Source organism: Mauremys reevesii, linkage group 23 (assembly GCF_016161935.1).
Source record: "Mauremys reevesii isolate NIE-2019 linkage group 23, ASM1616193v1, whole genome shotgun sequence".
NCBI lineage: Eukaryota > Metazoa > Chordata > Testudines > Geoemydidae > Mauremys > Mauremys reevesii.
Window position 1 is genome coordinate 19,480,957 of NC_052645.1, and position 7,211 is coordinate 19,488,167.

Below are 7,211 nucleotides of genomic sequence, written 5' to 3' on the forward strand. Positions count from 1 at the left end.
TTGTTTTCCCCCACACACACCCGCCCCTGCTAATTAGTCTTCCCCAACCCACATGGTTTGACATTTAAAATTAACTCCGTTACAATGAGTATTTTTCTTACCAGGCTGTAAACACCAATCAATAGCAGAGCAAGGGGGAGAGGCGACTGCATAGTCAGGATTTCCAAGAGCACTTTGTGCCTGATTTCTCCTGCCCCTTAGTTGAGATTTCTTTAGGAACTAGAGGCTCCAAGTCCTTGCTCCACCACACACTTCCTGTGTGACCTTGGGCAAGTCACTTAGTCTCTGCCTCAGTTCTCCATCCATACAATGGGGATAACAGCACTGCCCTCCCTCACCGGGGTGTTATGAAGATAAATACACTCGACTATGAAGGGCTCAGATGATACGGTAATGGGAGGGCCACATAAATTGGATAGATGCAATGTAAGAATGTTTTACTGTCTCCACCCCGACTCACCCCCCATGTCCTCAGTGAGAGATTTCTTCCTTAAAGCCGTAGAAGTCCGCAAATTCAGGGCTAAGGCTGAAAAGCCACAGCTGGCTCTTGAGACTTAACGTACCCTGTAGATCCAAATGCAAAAGCGTATGTATGTGAATTAAGGCAGGAATCTCCGACCAGACTGTGGGACTCTTAACTCCCCCTTTCCTGGCTTTGGTGGGTTTAAATCAAGATGGGTCTAGATGTATTAAGAATGACAGTTGACACTTGCAACCCATTTTATCTTCAAGGCTCTGCACAAACATTAATTATAGATAGACCGTGTCTGCAAACATATAGCTGTGGAGATGTGCAGCTACCCTTTAGAGCTAAAAAGGGCTTTTCATCCCAGTGCTTTAGGCTCCATGAATTACAGCTGGTCACACCCCCTGTGTGGCAGGGATTGCGTTGGTCTCACGTTATCCCCTGGAGGATTGGAGGCACCAGAGGGTGGCCCATGAAAGAGTAAAGAGCAAAGCTATGTCCTGAATGTGCCTCGCTACATAAAACTAGTCATTCTACAGCCTGGAAGTCAGGATACCTGGGTAAGAATTCTGGCTCTGCCATTGGCAATCAAGGTAGCTAGATTAAAGCTAGCTCATGTCTACATGTGCTGCAGCCATACCTCTGATTGCAGTGCAGACATACCCTTAGTACGACTTTGGACAAGTCCCTTTGCCGCTCCGTGCCTCAGTTTCCCCCATTTGTGATCCATATCTTACCATCCCCACAAGGGTGAATTACAGTTTGTGAAGAATGTTGAGCTCCTCAGCTGGAAGGACGGTATTGCGGTCAATGCACTAAAGTGAGGTTTTGGAAAGGTGCATTCTCCTCTCTCTGTGTTCCTCGGGTTTCCCTCCTTACCTCGCCGGAGGGTGGTGAGGAAAACTTCATTAGTGGCTGTGCAGCACTCTGATACTCTGGTGATGGGTGCTAGATAAGCAGATTTGAAAAGGGTCCATTGTTACGGGTATGAATTTCTGAGAACCAATGCAGCCGAGTGGATTAGATATTAGGCTAAGAGTCAGACCTTGATTCTATTACCAGCAATGACTCATTGGTGCCGTGAGCTTGCTTCCCCTCTAGCACAATGATGCTCTTTGTTGGGCTATTGCAATGCAAATAATTAATAATAATAATAGTTGAGCTGGTCGGGAATTTTTCAATCAAACTTTTTTTTTCTGCTGAAAAATGCCAGTTAATCAAAACCAAAATTGTTCCCGAAACAGGTGCAGTTTTGACAAATCTTCCCGCTTGAAAATCTGGCGGGGAAAGTTTCAAGCTTGTCAAAACATTCCACTCTGACATTTTTTTGAAATGAAAAGTTTCAGATTTTTCAAGTCAAAACAATTTTTTTTTGAAACTGTAGCAAATTTAGGTTGCAAGAGGTTAAAAAAAGGTGGAAAAAGTTGAAATCGAAACAAAATATTTCAGAGCTACTGAAATGTTCCAATTCAACCATAAAAAATTTGGTTAGCCAGTTCATGAAGATTTTTGCCATTTCAACTGTCTCGATTTGGCATGGGAAACTTTTTTTTGGTATCTTGAAGATTCTCATTGGACACAAAACCCATTTCCTGCCTAGCCCTAGTTATAAATACATTTTGATCCCCTGTACAATTTTCCTTTTTTAAAACTAAAGCCCATTTCTGGAGAGTGACACAAATGCAGAAGAAAAGAAGGATCACTTTTCAAACCAGCTTTTGTTTCTCATCACATTCTCTTCCAAGTTTAAAATAACCCCATCCAGACGGATTGTTCTAACGCAGAACAAATTCTTGGAGCCAAGGTCTAAATTCCTAAAAAGATCAGCTTCTAATGGAAGTGCCAAGAAAGCAGAGGGCAGAGCATAGGGGGGAGAGATAGCTCGGTGGTTTGAGCATTGGCCTGCTTAAACCCACGGTTGTGAGTTCAATTCTTGAGGAGGCCACTTAGGGATCCAGGGCAAAAAAATAGGTCTGGACTCAGTGATCTTTCAAGGTCCCTTCCAGTTCTAGGAGATTGGTATATCTCCAATTATTACCTAGCACCATGACGATAACATATGAACCGATGAATAGCTGTATTTGAGCAGATTAGAATGTACTGGGTGTCTACATTCTAGCCACAGTCTAATCCCACAAAAAAGGGAGAGAGAAAAAGAAAGTAAGCTTCTTTGCTGCACTACCAAAGGTCATGAAAGTTGTTCAAAGCTTGGTATTGATGGAAGTGGGTGCATATTTCCTGAGATTTAAAGTAAGAGAGGGAAGTGGCTTGTCCTTTAGGTGAGCCATGCTCAAAGTAAAGCCCAGGCTCTAGTCTCCCCCGCATCTATCAACATGCAGGATAAATGGAGACTGTATCTCTTATAGGGAGGGAGGGATTTGGGGGCTGCTCATTGTTTTTAGTGCACCTAAGTGTGTTACCTACAATTCAAGGGCAGAATCTGGGCCATTCACTGTGGTTGACAAACAAGCGGAAAAGGGAGAAAGGTGAAGTCGAAAGAGGAGTTTGTTGTTGCTGTAGCCCCGTGCCTGTGACTTGGGGGCAGGGATCTTTGCTAAGACATCTGGTTCCAAATAAATCCGAGTGACCATTATCGCTTTTAATGGCCCAAAGTCCTGAATCCAAGTGCTCCAAGACTTGGGAGGAAGTTCAGATAGGAGCTCAGGCTGCAATCCCGGCCCCATTGAAAGTAATGGCAAAGCTCCCACTGACTTCAAAGAGGCCATGATTTCACTCTGTTTTTTATGGCTTGGGCGCATCTCTAGACATCATGTTAAATGCCAGTTACACTGTAGCATAGGAGAATTGCAGCGTGTGTATTGCAGAACCCAGCTGACATCAGGGCTCTGCTGTGCTAACTAATGTACAAATAAATACTGAGACAGTTCCTGCCCCAAAGAGCATCCAATCTAAATAGCCAAAGCCAGCAGAAGGAGTTTGATCACTCCCGTTTTATGGATGGGGAACCGAGGCACAGAGAGATTGAGTGACTTGCTCAAGGCCGCTCACAAAGTCTGTAGCCAAACGGGATGGAACCCAGCTCTCCAGAGTCCAAAGTCAGGGGCTTCACTAGACAATCCCCTCACCCCCTTAAGGCTGTTTGCTAAGTTCTGCCGCGTTGCAATGGAATGATGGTCCTGGAGCATTGCAAATTCCTCTTCCTCCTTCAAGGAATTTCATTCTCGGCAGGGAGCAGTGTGGATGTGGGGTGAGTAACACTTCCTTGGCTCATACTCCTAGAACCTGTATGCAATACCATCAGCGTGTGTGTATCCAGGCTTGGCAGAACTTGGTACTTTTTATAATTTAGACAGTTAATATCAATATTTATTTGTAAGCATTTTTTCTGATTTTTGTCGATTTACATTTTGACAGTTGTGGGAAATCACTGGCAGGGTCAGACAATAGAGGGGGATCAGCCAATAATGATTGAATAACAGATGCTGAGATTCAAAAAGTTGACGCTTCATAATTCTTCAAACACAAATTGTCAGCAGCCCCTGTCAAAATAAACAAAGTACGTATCTTTAAATCCAACTCTCCTACGTTGTCAAGCAGGATTTTCCTTTCCTTGCCTATCTGTAAGCTTCTGTTGTTATCAATGGAAATATTCTTTTCCCACATTTGAGTGCTTATGATGAAACTGACGTTTATCAACATTTAACAATTAAGACTTAATCCTTCCAAGCCTGCGTATCTCTATCTCTGTTGTTTCAGTGCTTGGGAAAGAATGTGTCATCTGCTCTACTGGGGAGATGTTTAGTTCGTAAACTTTATAGACAGCCCATAGGCTAAATTGCCACTGACAATAGGTGACAAGTGTTCTCCTTTGACACCTGTTCTGTGTGTACAGTTCCTACTACAATGGGACCTCTAGGCACCGTTGCAATATACATCATAATCATTTCCCCAGTTCGCCTTTCCCTCTCCAAATTAAAATAAAATTTGCAGGACTTTATGGGAACTGCTCTCCTCAAATATATTTGCCTGGGCAGATGCTGTGGATACACAGTCTCTGCCCCCAGATTGATAATACTCCTTAAGAATGGAACAGGGACGAGTTAGAGGAGCTTAGCCCTGTCAGGGTGGGAGAAGTGTGAGGCATGGAGAGAGCCGGGAGGGAGGGAGGGATCAGCTGTGCAGAAAGCCAGAGTCTGGTTCCACAGTCTTCCCCAAGCTCTGGCCACATGCTGGACATGCAAAAGATCCTTGTTTCCTTGGAAACAAAATATTCGTGCATGCACTGCAGCAAGTCGGGAAAGTTTGCCTTCATCAGTCCCCCACCGTGAGAGGAATAAGCTGCAGAGATGCTGTCCCAGGGATCACAGTCTGATTGCTAGCCTGCTTTTTTTTTTTATTTACAGCTATTAAAAATATCCCCCTGTGTTTCCTTTTAGAGATGCCAGAGACAAAGAGCTGTCCTGGCACCTTTCAATCCTCATGTGTTTCTGGTTTTCAAAGGATCATGATCCCTGTTCAGCCTGACCTCCTGTATTGCACAGGATTGCGTCCAGCATTTCCTGCACTGACCTGATAAAAATATCCCATAGGCCCCAGATCCTCTGACACTCAGCAAGTCTTGGCCTGCAAACGCTGCTTCCCCCTGGATGCCAGCGGCAAACACAGGAAGGCTTTGGCCTCGTCTTTTTCCTTTGTTTCCTTGCCTCTTTATTCACCTGCCAGTAAAGCAGCAAGAAGGGTTTGGAGATGAAAGACACAAACCAGCATTCTGAACAATACATCTCTAGGGCCAGACCCTCAGCTGGTGGAAATTGGAGTCTCTGTGAAGCCAGCAGGGCAGGGCTGATTTACAGCTGGCTAAAAGACTGAACGTTTGTGCATCGGATGAGTCCAGCTCCGACTGCAAGATGAGATGAGCACAGATGGAGGTCAGCAGAGCCGCGACCAGCTGGGGTATCGTTAACGTGGGTTCTCCAAAGCTGCTGGTGAAATCGGTGTCTCCCTCCTGCTGCTTCTCCGAGCCCTGAGCTGTGAACAGAGGCAGCTGAGAGGAAAGCAGAGATGTGTTGGTGGGGAAATGGACTGGACCAAACCTGGGAAACGGTTTCTGTTTCTGGCCATCCCTGAGCTCTCTTCTCATTTCCTTCCACAGCACAATAGTTAATGCAGCCTTAGGCTGCATATTCCCTGCAGAGTTGATCGTGGGAGGAAGTTTCCCCTTCTCAGGATTTGTCCCCATTGCATACCAGGTGCAAACTGCGCTGAAGTAGGCATGGTTCAGCCCTTCGGCATCTGCTCTCCACGGGACTCACTTTGTGGGCCCATAGATGGGAGGCATAGAAGGAGGGGAAAGGGCAGGGTATAGCCAGTGGGTCCAGGAACCGAGCGCGTGCACTGGCGGTGGCTATGTGGTTATTCCATCTGGAGTCCAGCTCCGAGCTGGCGGAGCGGCCAGCGGGGGGGGCGGCCCGCCGATGGCCGCGGAGCGGCCAGCGGGGGGGCGGAACCGGGACACCAAGGAAGGAAATTGGAATCATTACTTGCTGGAAGTTCACCCCAATAAACATTGAATTGTTTGCACGTTGGACTTCAGATATTGTTGCTCTCTGTTCATGCGAGAAGGACCAAGGTAGAGTGCGGGTGAAGGAATAATCCCCTAACAATGTTCAGTAAATAATACCCTTTCCAGTGATACCCTACATGAGCCATCTTGCATAAAATATATCTTAGCCATACCATAATCTTAGCCAGCCCTAATTTCTCTGGTTTTTGCCTGACTCCTCTCCAAAGATCTTGATACAGGGACGGAACTGCTTATGCCAGTAAGCTGGGGGAGCGACATGCAAACCAATGCACAACCAGGAAAATGCTAAGTGAAAGAAAGCACAGACACTAATCTACTATCCTGATTCCTGGCTTCTCGGCTGAGCATTTCGTTCCTGGGCTCAGCTGCCAGTAAACATGAATTCATTTTAAAGTGAATCTTTACCTGGTTTTGAGCAATCATGGGTCAAATGTACAGATCTGGCTCAGAACTGATGACTGACTCATACTGACTTCAGTGCAAATCCCAGAAAGACTCAGCCTCTGCCGTGGGATCTTAACCCAAAACTCAGGCAGGATGAAGCCCAAGAAGGTCAAAACACAGGAAGTTTGCACAACCCCCTGGCAGGAGCGCCGCCAGCTTTTTTGGCGCCCTAGGCGGCGGAAGGTCCCGCCTCTGAAATGGCGCCCCCGACAGAGGCGGCGGACGGTCCCGCCCCCGAAATACCGCCGGCGACCGGAGCGGCCACCGCCCCCCAAAATGTTAGTGCCCTAGGTGACTGCCTAGGTCGCCTAATGGGTTGCGCCGGCCCTGCCCTCTGGCAAATCAAAGCCTCTGAATTCTGCATGGCTCTGCAGAGGCACAAAGGGAAAAGAGATGCACATTTTTGTCTTTGGGTCTACAGGGCATGGCTGCCCTTCTTTGAATTCAATGGGAATGTGGCCTCTGTGATGAAGGCAGCAGGATCTTAGCCCTAAGAAAGAAAAACAAACCACTTCTGAAGTCGCTTTTCCCCATCTGACTCCAGGGGGTTTCCTTTCCCATTGGGTGCACGCAACATATGAGCTTTCTGATAAGTCCTCCTAACCCTGTGATGTATAAAGCACCTAGCAACCCACTCACCGAAGTGATTCAATATGACAGTGCTCTAGTGCAGCCTAGTGTTTAGAGCTGAGAATCTGAGCTGCCGCTCTGGCTTTCCAGGCCCCTCACCTGTAACACCCAAGCACTGATTCTGGG

At 46.6% G+C, this 7,211-nt stretch overlaps 1 long non-coding RNA gene across 1 annotated transcript; it reads right to left on the reverse strand.

Annotated features, from left to right (window-relative positions):
- Window positions 1–3,753: 3,753 nt before the first annotated feature.
- Window positions 3,754–6,555, reverse strand: LOC120389404. Its single transcript, XR_005590903.1, has 3 exons — window positions 6,417–6,555; window positions 5,143–5,471; window positions 3,754–3,966 (listed from the first exon to the last, which is right to left on the reverse strand). It is a non-coding gene; the product is annotated as an uncharacterized LOC120389404 (long non-coding RNA).
- Between the last annotated feature and the right edge of the window lie 656 nt (window positions 6,556–7,211).